Raw genomic sequence first — 12159 nt, 5'->3', positions numbered from 1 at the left:
GAGCAAATGAAAGAGTTGGTTAGAGCTGCTGCCCCTAGCTCCTTCAAATCCTACGAGAGGATCATAGATAATAGATGGGAGATGCACTTGATGCATCCTTTGCACTTGGCTGGTGAGTCACTTTTAAGTCTTTAAGTTTTTGTTGTATACTTTAATTTACATTCTTAATTTATTATAAGTTATAATTTATAAACAAGTAAACAACCAAATCACTAACCAAATTTTTTATTTCCACAATGCAAGCTTACTACCTCAACCCAAAGTACCATTACAAGAATGATCTGGGGCTTGATGTAAAGTTGATGAATGCGGTGCAAGACATGGTGGAGAAGCTTGTGTCAAATCCCATCATACAAGGGACAATTAATGGAGAGGTGAGAACTTATTCAATTGTTTCTTCAACTTCTTGCATTAGTACATTAAGCATATACCTAATACAATAATTGAAGAATTGGTGTACAGATCAGGGAGTTCAAGGATGCCTCTAGGAGTTTTGGAAAGCCTTCTCAGGTTGCAACTAAGCAAAAAAAATGATCCTGGTAAATAGTACAACACTATAAGTCATTAAGTCTATAACTCTATAATGATAACTGATAAGTTATATAAATATAAAGATTTACTTGCCTAATGCATTCTTATTTTTGGTTATGCAGCTGACTGGTGGGTGCTATATGGAACTAGTGCGCCAAATCTCAAGGACATAGCAATTAAAGTACTCTCACAGACTTACTCATCTTCTGGTTGCGAGAGGAACTGGAGCACCTTCTCGCTCATCCATAGTAAGGTACGGAACAGATTGGGGAGTAAGAGGCTTGAGGACTTAGTGTATGTGCATTACAACATGAGATTGAGAGTAGGGCACATACAAGATGATGTAGATGACAACAATCGTGAACCGATTGAGTTGACTGATATATTCCACGAGCCCCCTGCAGAAGATGAGGAAGATGATGTCATATATCAGTGGGTTAGGGATCAAGGTGGCCCAGTGCTAGATGGGCCAAGAGGGCAGCCAGATCCTACCATTGCTGCTGCTATGGGCTCAGATGCTGTGGCTGAGCACGTGTCTTCTGATGAGGGTCAGGCTACTGTAGCAACATCAAAAGGAGCAACTGTACCATTTGTGGAGCCACCTGGTCAACTTGAAACAACTGAGGTGACAACTAGTAGAGGGGGTTCAGATGATGCCGATGATACCAGAGAACCAAGTGGCAGTCAGCCATCGAGTCATGGAGGCAGTCAGGCTAGTGGTGTTGCTGGTGGAAGTCAACGTCAACAAAAGGAGTCACCTCCACCAGGTCTGAGTCATCCGACACATGCAAGCCACAATTCCCCTATCTCTCGGACTTATGCTAGGAGTAGGAAGAGCAAATCAAACCAGGGGTAAACGAATGATGATGCAAGCATGCATGATCTTGAATTGAACATGGGAAGCATGAGCCTAAATCATGGTCACAGTGATTCACAATAGTAGAGTTTGGACACTTGCTTGTCGTCGGGGTATCAATACGGGGATCACAACACCAGGTCAGATTACAATGGTTATTCTTCTTATGGAGGTCATGCTATTCCTCAAGACCCTGCACCTGGAGTGTACACATATGGGAGTGAAGGTGGGTTGTTAACTGAGTGGTTTTAAAACCCCTACCCATATACTCAACAACAATACGAACAACAACAACAACAATGGCTCTTTCACCCACCCACGATTGACTGTTATCCTAGAGTGCTATTCCTCCAGTATTCTGACATGGAGACATATCAGTTCCATATAAACTGATATGTGACATACTGCAGTGATGGGTTGACTTGGGAGTCATATGTGGCCACCGTTCAGAATCAATTGATGCAGAATGCTGAATGATACTCTTATAGTCTTGTAAGTTGAAAGTTGTAATCTACTAATCTTCTTACTCTTGTCTCTTGTACTCTTATGATCTTTTCAGTCTTGTGAGTTGTGATTGTGATTTGGGAACTTATGGATTATGATTTATGACTTACTAAAAGTCTAAAACTTCTTATGGTTGTAAAATTTTGAAGGCATTCATGATTTAACTATTTAAGTTCTTTGATAGTTTGATCACTTGAATACTTGATGTGTAATGTTTAATTGTTAATATATTTGATACTTAATAGTTGATAACTTGAATTACTTGATATCTTTACATTACAAATTGTCTAACCTTGCATTTCACAGAATTTCGATTTTACACATAGGTTCAACTTAGAAGACATAGTTAGGGTTATTTTCTCACAAATCTAAGGCCACCAATGTGTTCAAAAGGCATTAAATAGGCTTACCAAGTTTCAGGCCAACCAGGGCCTAAAACCCACCGAGATGGGCCACCGAGATTACGTGCATTTTTTGGTAGATCTCGACCGAGATCTCGCTTTTTCTTAGTGGCGAGATCTCGCTCTCGAGCGAGATCTCCCATCATGCTTTAACCAACCTAATTGTGGCCCGTAGTAACATATACTACCTTTTACCTATCTGGTCCGCAATAACCTATATTGTCTCATACCTATCTACTTGGTCCGCAATAACCTATACTGTCTTTTACTTATCTACTTGGTCCGCAGTAACCTATATTGTCTTTTACCTACCTACTTGGTTCACAGTAACCAATACTATTTTTTACCTGCGTACTTGGTCCATAGTAACCAATATTGTCTTTTACCTACCCATACTTTACCAACTACTTGTCTTCTTGCAAAGTGCTTATATGAACGTTGAAGCTGCAATTTTGAAGAATCAGTGTGGAGATTCCTCCCCACTATTGGCATTATTGGATAGTGCCTTTGATGTTGCTATACTTATGAATTTTATTCGTCTTCAATGTTGTTGATTTTTCTCATTATTGGTGATTTTTTGACATGAAGAGTTAAGTTTTTTTTGTTGGTGTTGATTATCTCATGGATGAAGTTCTCTCAGTGTTTATCAACGTCTGTTATTGCTACACAATCAAGATTGGTGCTTACTTTCAATTTTAGTCTTATTGTGCAAGCTAAAGTTTGCCTTGTGTATACTCTAGGCTCTAGCTTGAGCGGGAGTGTTGAAGCATACACAAGTTCTGCGTTGTTTTACTGTTCACATGAACAGTAACGTCAATTGTATTATGCCTCTGCTTTCTATTTCTAATGTAGGAATCTTGCTACAGAAGTTTTGGGAGTTTCTAGAAAGCATAGTTTCTATTTTTTGTTAGTTATTAATTTCAGAACTTTCCTTTTTCAGTACTTCCTATTTTAGACAGATTTTAGGAGTTGGAAGACTAGAGAATTATGTCCATAAGTTGTAATCTTTATTTCCTTTTATAGAGGGCAAGATGGCTTGCTTCTCAAGTTGTAATCTAGACTATTGATAGCTATAAATAAGAGGCTGCGATTCTAGGAGTTCTAAGCTTTTTTTTCCTTCTTCTTCTTCTTCTTCTTCTTCTTCTTCTTCTTCTTCTTCTTCTTCTTCTTCTCAATTCTTCTTGTTATTACACTGTTTTGGTTGATTAAAGTTTATTTTCTAACAAATAGCATTGCAAGAGGTTTACTAATTTGAATAAGACTGAGGTTTCCTAATAGATGTAGGACTCCTCATTAAAACTCCTATTCTAACTATGTTTATGATCCTTTATTTATTTACTACATTGTTTATTACTTTGTATTTCAGTTCTAGATTGGTTTTCTATTCCTTCTTGTATTTATATTTCTTTGCCTACTAGAAGTAGGAGTTTCCTACTCAGAGTAGGCCTTAACAGCTTGTAATATAAATACCTCATTGGGGCCCATAAATAAAGCAACATTCTCTGAGTAATCACTTTTTATACTGAAAAGTGACAACATGGTATCAGAGCCTTAGGCTCAAAACTTGGAACTCTTGAAGATATTCTGCCCAAATTACAGCTGGGAAGTCTTTCTCAATGCTGAATTGCAGCAAATTTTTTTTTTTCCTTCTCTCAAAGCTTTGGGACATTCTTTAAGTATTCTTCTTGCAGCTGCTACTCTTCTCAACAATTGAAGATTACCTAAGTCTATTGATCACTAAGTGAGCTACAGTTTTTTGGAAAGAACCCTAGCCGCACATTTTTGTTAACTTTTTTAAGGACAGCAATAAGGGAATTAATGGACCAACTGCAGCCCGCTTGCTTCTCTTTTCTACGATTTAAGATTAAAAGAAGAAACTAATCCAGATCTTCCCTGAACCTGTTCTCCCCCTATTCTTTTTTTTTTCTTTTCTTCTTCTTCTTTTGGTTGAAGGAATACTTCTGTTTAGGAATACCTTTTTTTTTTTTCTCTCTTTTGGTTGAAAGAATACTTCTGTTTTAGAGACCTAACCTTGTGGTAGACCTGGGATTTTCTTTTCCTGCTGTACCTTAGCAGTTTTTCACCCCTTTTGCAATCCCTTTTTGGGGTTTTACCCAATAATAGTTCTGAACCTTCAGTTGTAACTTTTCCCCTTTGTTTTAGCAATCTGGTTTAGGGCTGTGTTCTGAAATGCAGTTAGTAAACAGTTCAGATTTGTTAAAGTTTCAAACTCTCCTCTTTTCTCGTCCTAGTTGCTTGCCCTAAAGTAGTTGTAGTTCTGCCCTAATTGTTAACCATATATCCCAGGTCTGAAACCCTAAAATCTGATCTAAGTAAAATTGTGATCAAAAGAAGATCATGACTCTGCTGCAACACCAGAGCTTATACCTATAACCTACTACCATGGTTTGTCAAGGCGGCAAGGCGACCAAAGCGGTTGGGGCTTCACCTAGGTGAATAGGTGACAAAGCAGCGCCTAGGTGGCAATAAGGCGACCAAAGCAGTTGGGTCAAATTTGTTCAATACAACTACTTTCAAACTAATAAATTTCTATTATAAGTTAAACAAACATTCAAGAATCACATTCATAAAAAAAAAACAAGCATACAAGAATTATAATTATGAAAGATTATCCAAAAAAGAATACAAACATAAGTTCATCTCATCAAGCATCATAACATATAAGTGTGCACTATATCAAATTATAAGTATGAAAATGGAAGCAGCAATTTTACATTCTTACTTACCTCTATGATAGTGTGATGCCAAATAAGTGGCTTGTCCATCTAATGATTCATTGATTCCCGATTCCGAAATGACTAAATATTATTACGTACAAAATGCCAAAAAAGCATTCATTTTGGCATCTAGTCGGTAATAAGGCACACAAGGCGACAAAACGGTAGAGATTAGGCGAAAAACTGCATGTCAATAAAACGGTGGCAAATAATTCGGTTGGAAAACCAACTTACCACCTAGGCGAACGCTTTGAAAACCATGCCTACTACTGCCCCTTGGTTCTCCGCTTACAATCCTAGATGGTCAAACTACTTAAATGTGGTCGAGCTCTGCCTATATTACTATTACTAACTGTTAGTTGGTTCAGTTGGTTTGTGGCCTGGTTCAATTATAAGCTATGGTTCAGTTTACTATTATTATTATTCAGTAGTTTATTTCCCATTAGGGGCAATTATGTAATCTTGTACATTCACATTATTGTAAATAAGAGGCACAACAATTCATCCAAGTATTCACTAATTTTCACATGGCATCAAAGCCAAGGGAAAGGTAGAATCAACAAAGAAATTCATGCCTTTATCTCTCTCTTCTTATTCTCGCCAACGAGAGCTCTCTGTTTTTCCCTTTTTTCCCACCATTGACACATCCCTCCCGCCAACGACAGAGGTAGTTTTCCTCTTCACTGTCACCGACACCCTCCCCCTCGTCCTCCTTTCTTCTTTTTTTACTCTTTCCGACTCCTTTTCTTACTGCCGGCTCCCTATTGGTGGGTTACGATCTTCCGGGCAGCATCCGCGAAGTAGTTTTTTACAGGAATTGATGCTGTCCTTTCTTCTCTTGCTACGACAGAATTTTTTTTGGGGTTGCAGATCTACTCCTGCAATGTTTCAGATGCTTTGAAACTTGAAAGGATTGAAGACTGAAGAACAGTAGATTTGATCAGGATTTTTGTTATTTTTTTTTTGGGGGGGGGGGGGGATCAATCAGCCTAAGAATATATTTTGTTTCCGTCTCCATGAAATTTTCTTCTGTGGTTTTTTTTTTTTTTGGTTGAGTTAATTGAAGATATGGCACAATTGGATGTTCAAGTTGTTCTAACAAGTCATGAAAAATATCCCCCCTTTAACATCACTATTTGTTAGGTTCGATAGAACTAATTGTTTGATCTGGTCTCGTTCTGCCTATTTGACAATTGTTGGAAGAGGTCTTATTGGCCATAATATAGGCACTACCACCAAACCCTTAACTGCTGGTGTACTTCAAGATAAATGGATTTCAAACAACTCTCTTCTAATGTCATTCCTTTTGAATTCCATGCATCAGAATCTTGCCAAGGGGTATTTATTGTTGGATATAGCAGGCCACATTTGGAAGGCCACTAAGGAAACCTATGGCCCAGATGGGGAATGATGCACAGATCCATGAGTTACGGTCGAAACCCCATAAAACTACACAAAAGAAGTTGACCGTTGCACAGTACTATATAGAACTATGATATCTCTCGCAAGACTTTGATCATTATGGTGACTACCAACCTACTAATCCTAAAGATGTGGCTGCCTACAAGAAGCATGTTGATAAAACTCAGGTGTATGATTTTTAGGCAGGATTAAATATGGATTATGGAGTATGATCAGATTCAGCTACAAGTTTTGAGTCGTTCTCCCTTTCCTACATTAGAATAATCTTATGCACTTGTCCAGTGTGAGAAGAGTTGCCGTCTAGCTATGTTGCACAACCCGATAATGGAAAAATTTGCTCTTTAGAGTGTAAGTATGGTGTTTAAACAGAACCAGCCAAAGATGTGGTTAAGTGCCCTATCATACCAAAGCTACATGCGGGAATTACATAGGAAGCCTGTTGTTTTGAACAAAAAAGAGCCCAACAAAAGAGTAAACCAAAAGCTAATCATTCAGACACAATTCCTGCAGATCGCAGCACCTACTACAGATATCGGCTTTTCCTAGGACAAGTTGCTTGCTCTAAGGTGCATTCTACAATTTTCTATGGTTGTCGCTGCCTCTTCCAATATTCCTTCACCTGCACATTCAAACTCCTACCTTACTACTTCAGGTAACTTATTTACAGGCTTCCATGCTTCCTCAATTTGTGCTCTATGGATTGCTCCATGGTTTATTAATACTGAAGCAACAAACCATATGACAGATTATGCTTCTTTTTTGAATTATTTACCTACCTCGGAAAAGATAAGGTTCATATAGTTGATGGCTCTTAGTCTTCTATTGCTTGGAAAGGGAACCATACAACATACAACATTCACCATCCCTTTCTTTGTCCTCAGTTTTACATGTTCCATCTCTTTCTACTAACCTTCTTTTAATTAGTAGTCTTACAGATGGCTTGAATTGTAAGGTAATCTTTTTTCCTTCCTACTGTGTCTTTCAAGATCTAGTAATAGGGAAGGAGATTGGACATGGTAAACTGGACAAAGGACTTTACTTGTTGGCGTCGAATGAAACCTCTTCTTCTACTATACTTGTTACTCCTCATTGACCTATAGCACCTCTCCTCTAACCTTCTAAGACAACCCTTTATCTCTAAATCCATCACGTGCTTTGCATCTTTCTTATGGAATTCACAATAGGTATAGAAGGACACAACCGAGATCATTCAAGATTCTCATACATCCCAACCCATGATGTGAATCTAATTCTAGGTTTACGGTTTCTTGAAAAGTTTCCCTAGAATTAAGGATCTGCCCAGAATCTTCCAGCAAAATAATCAGTAATTGTATGGGATACCTAAGGGTTGCTCTGAAATAGATGGGAGTTGGATGGAAACACTAGGGAATAATAGACGGGTTCTTATGAGATGATGGGAAAAACCTAAATCGCCAACAAATCCCCATGGGAGGGGTTTTGAGATAGCCATAGTCAATATGGGATGTAACAAAAATAATGGGGAAGGGAAAATATTATTCCATTACCTAGAAATAATACAATTGCCAAATTTTGATGAGCCTTTTCTTTAGGGTTGCAAAGATAACCCAAAGGATACATGATGATAAGAGATCAGGCATCCAAAATATTGACAGCAACTTTGGATTTTGATATTACATCAATCAAAGTAAAACTAAATTTATAGACTTAGAACTTTTAAGCTCCTACCAGAATTATCCTACTACCACTTGGAACTAGGAATCCAGAATAAATAAATTTAAAGGATAAAGAAGAGAGTTAAGGAGATTTCTCATATCTAGAATTTCAGGGAGTGTAGATGCAAAGATACAACAAGAGGTCATTTTAAATCATCTGGACTCTCTTATTGAATTGGTTTGATTAGAATAATGCATTCATAAACTACTAACACTTGTATAGGCCACCCTGTCTGATGTTATTCCTTTGCCCTTCTAACCCCACACTCTTAAGCCTCTTCTTGTCTCGTCTGCATCTGTAGAAACAGTATACAGCAGAGGGACATAACAGAAAATGGAAATGTTAGGTGAGATCAGTCTCCATGAATCTATTAACCAAGTTACTTTTTTATTAGTTTTAATTGATATGATAACTTAAAACCAATAAGCAGTAACTAGTTAGTTCTTCCTCTGTTAGCACATTATATGCCACTTTCTCACTATAAATTGCTACCCTAACAATGCATTGTACTGATAGACCCATAACTAAAGAAAACCACTAAAAAACCACCTTCACAGTAACTTTTACCTCTTCCCATTACAAAATTATGGACCACCAAAAAGCAACGAAGTTATCTCAAAACCCAAGTACCATCGAAGGTGAAGCAAATTTTAATTTATTTGTGTTAAAGCTATAAAAACAACAGGGGCCGTAGAATTCTTACCTCTTCCTCGTTCCACTCAAACATTTCCGATGAAGAAATAACAGATCCTAATTCCAAAATCCAGTTCAGCGAATCGGTTGGAGCTCCACTTGAACATTTCCAATTCTGCTGAAACGAACCTAAAACAATTTTCTTCTTCAAGACCCAGAAACTACCTCATACTACGATTTCCCAAACATCAAAAACTTAACCATCAACAAGTGCGAGATCAAAGTACAGCTAAATTTAGTTTTTTACTGTAAATCGTCTTCCGGAGCTTTCCAGAGATGTTTAGAGAGAGAGAAAAGGAAGAAGAGCAGCCTCCATAGACTATAGAGAGAGAGAAAGAAAGAAATAATTGGGATTGGATGGCCGGTGCCACGTGTGACGCGATGTACGTGGTTGATTGGCAGATGTAATATCCGTTTCACATAGTGCCACGTAGGATAGTCGTATCTTAAGTTGTGGCATCGAGGAGATTATCTAATACTAAAACCTGATTGGTTGAAAGGAGATTTGAATTTCATTTGGGAGTTAATTTTCATGTCATTTGGACTTCAAATGTAATTATTCAGTTGTCCCGTGGGTTAGTAGGTAATTAGACCAAGGCTTATAGCTTGTAACATAGGCAAAGGTTTTGGGCCCGTGGCCCACGTGCGGGGTATCTGGAAAGTTCTGGTTAGTGGTGGAAATCGTCTTGGAAGTCGTTGTCTATGGTTCAGCCGGAAGCAAAACCACCAGTATTTTCTTTAGTTGCCACTTGTCAGTCTTTTTGTGATTAAATTTTAAGGTCAAAAAAGTCACCTGATTGTGGGTAGGTTTTGAGGTTAAAACAGTCATTTCGCTAGCACTAAAAGAAGATTAGAAGAAGAGTCTAGCGAAGAAGGGTAGATTAGTAAATTTAGACGCTCTTCTTCTCAAATCTCAATCTCCGAATCTCCTTCTTCTTACTTGCTGACCGCGGCACTGCCGCTGCTACAATGACTGTGGCGATCACAGATCTTCCAAGTGCAGGATCAGCAAACTGTGAATGTAACATTTGGTCTCCCAGGTCATCAATCGAATATCATTCAATATCAAATTTCTAACCTCCTTTTCCCTTTAACTCTGCATTCAGAAAACAGAGCACTCGAGAAGCGATGGAGATCGTTTCGTCAAACTCATGTAACCGATGTGATATATCTAGAAATTGAAGACTTTAAGAATATTGGAACTGAGAGTAGTTAATGAATCGGCCAAGTAGTTGATAAATTTCCACGAATATCATGAAATCAGCATAGCGTCAAAGAGCACATTTTGATGGGCACAAGAACCCTATATCTCTCGGCAGCGAGTGTGGGGAAGAACTAAACGAGACTGTCGTTTTGTGGTAAAAGACAAATAATTTTATTTTCTGTTACCAGTTAGTCATGAACGACTTCATGGCCCAATGGATAAGGCGCTGGTCTACGGAACCAGAGATTCTGGGTTCGATCCCCAGTGAAGTCGCTTTGTTTTTTCATTTTCCCCAATTGTGGCAACATCTACTTTAGCCGGACTTTCGAAATTTACATCTTAATGGGTCAGGCTAGTCCTTACCCACCACCTTGACGATCTCAATTTTTCGGTCTCTCCCTTGCACCGTTTCTCACAGGCTCTACTGTAAACAATTGAAGCCTTACCTGATTACGTTTCTCATAGTCTATACACTCTACAGAGTACAGACACGAGGAAAAGAAAGAAAAAACAAAGAAATTTTCATAGGGTTGCGATAATTTTGGTTAGGATTTGGTTTTTTGAACTCTGACCTTGATTATGGTGGGTCAAATCAATCTCATACTCGATTGATTGGCATAATTAAGAGATGCGGAATCCTTGATTGATCTTGTCTCTAACATATGTCGTTATCTATAATTATGATTGAGATCAAGGGTTAAATTTGAGTCCGGATCAGCAACCCCGACGCTTCCTAACCACAAGATCAATGGGGCCCACGGTAAAAAACACTTTTTGGAAGAATTTTTTTTTTCTAACAGTGGGACCCACTGGTTTTTGTGGTCAGGTGTTCTCCCCCAAGGAGAGATGATACAGACTCATTAAATTTGGTGTCAAATAAAACTGAATAGGCAATGTCAAATACCCAACTATGATCTTAATTGTGACCTGAATAGTGTTAGCCTAACCATCCACGTAGCCAAAATTTTAATGGACTTTTTAAAATCCTGACCTTGACTTTGATGGGACGAACTTAGCCCATTGTCACTATGATCGCTGGATGTGATTCTAAGAGCCGAACAAGAATGAATGCTACACAAAAGAATCAAGACTAGGCTCCTTGCCAACCAACTCCAACACTCTTTCTACACTGGGAAACCTGATCCCTCCCTTTCATACAAACTCAAGCCTGTCTGCATCACATTTCATGATCAAATGTGTAGTATTGCTTGTAGTAGCGATCCTTCTATATCCTATTAACAATCAAAATATGGTTGGAAAAAAATACCTCTATTTGATGGGACTTCTTCTTATACCTATGAATTCCATTAGACCCAAAAATAATAGAATCTTTTAGATCTTCCAATATCAATAGATTGATATGTTTCGCTTTTGCATCTTTCAAAAGGGAAAAATATATCTGTGAGTCATTTCACGGATCTGAAAGACAGTACATGGGTAACAAAGTCAAGGGATTTCCATCTAACTAGTGGCTTCGAATAGGGAACGTCGGCTTTAAAAAACAAAGGTGAAAATCAAATATTGCATTAAAAGCATTATTTAAATGGGCAGGTAATAAATCAAGTTCAAGTATTTGATTATCAAATCTGAAATAAAAGAATTACTATTGAATATTATATTATATTATCCTTGTAACTCTTTTGAATTTTATTATAAATTAAACCCTTCTTATCATGAGCAAGATAGTGAAGGGAATTCTCTTCAAAAAACTTCAATCTAAAACTTCTATATGGTATTAGAGCCGCTGACATATCACACCCCACTCAGCCGGATCCAGTCATATGCGAATACTCGTGGGGATAATACACCACAAGATCTAGGTTTAGTGACAATTTCATACAACACATGATATAGTATAATTAAATGGGCAGGTAATAAATCAAGTTTAAGTATTTGATTATCAAATCTGAAATAAAAGAATTACTATTGTCCAAAACTTCCATTCAAAAACTGAACACTAGAGTTCTAATAAAAGAAAAAACGTTTGAGGTCTGCAGCGGAAAATAATCCAAGGAAAACTTCTAAGGAAAGGTATCTCCATAGGAGCAATCCTGATACGAACAAGAAGCATCATGTGCTTCCACTCCTTCTTTGATTACGCCTTTCTAGTAACCA

The 12159-nt window shown here is 37.9% G+C and overlaps 1 non-coding gene across 1 annotated transcript; it reads left to right on the top strand.

Moving 5' to 3' along the window:
* The first annotated feature begins 10244 nt into the window (after positions 1 to 10244).
* On the top strand, positions 10245 to 10317 carry TRNAR-ACG (transfer RNA arginine (anticodon ACG)). Its single transcript has one exon. It is a non-coding gene; the product is annotated as a tRNA-Arg (tRNA).
* The last annotated feature ends 1842 nt before the right edge of the window (positions 10318 to 12159 follow it).

The sequence above is a fragment of the Hakea prostrata genome, chromosome 2 (genome assembly GCF_041222555.1).
Source record: "Hakea prostrata isolate BN-2017 chromosome 2, UWA_Hpros_2, whole genome shotgun sequence".
NCBI lineage: Eukaryota > Viridiplantae > Streptophyta > Magnoliopsida > Proteales > Proteaceae > Hakea > Hakea prostrata.
This window is presented reverse-complemented; position numbering and strand designations above follow the sequence as displayed.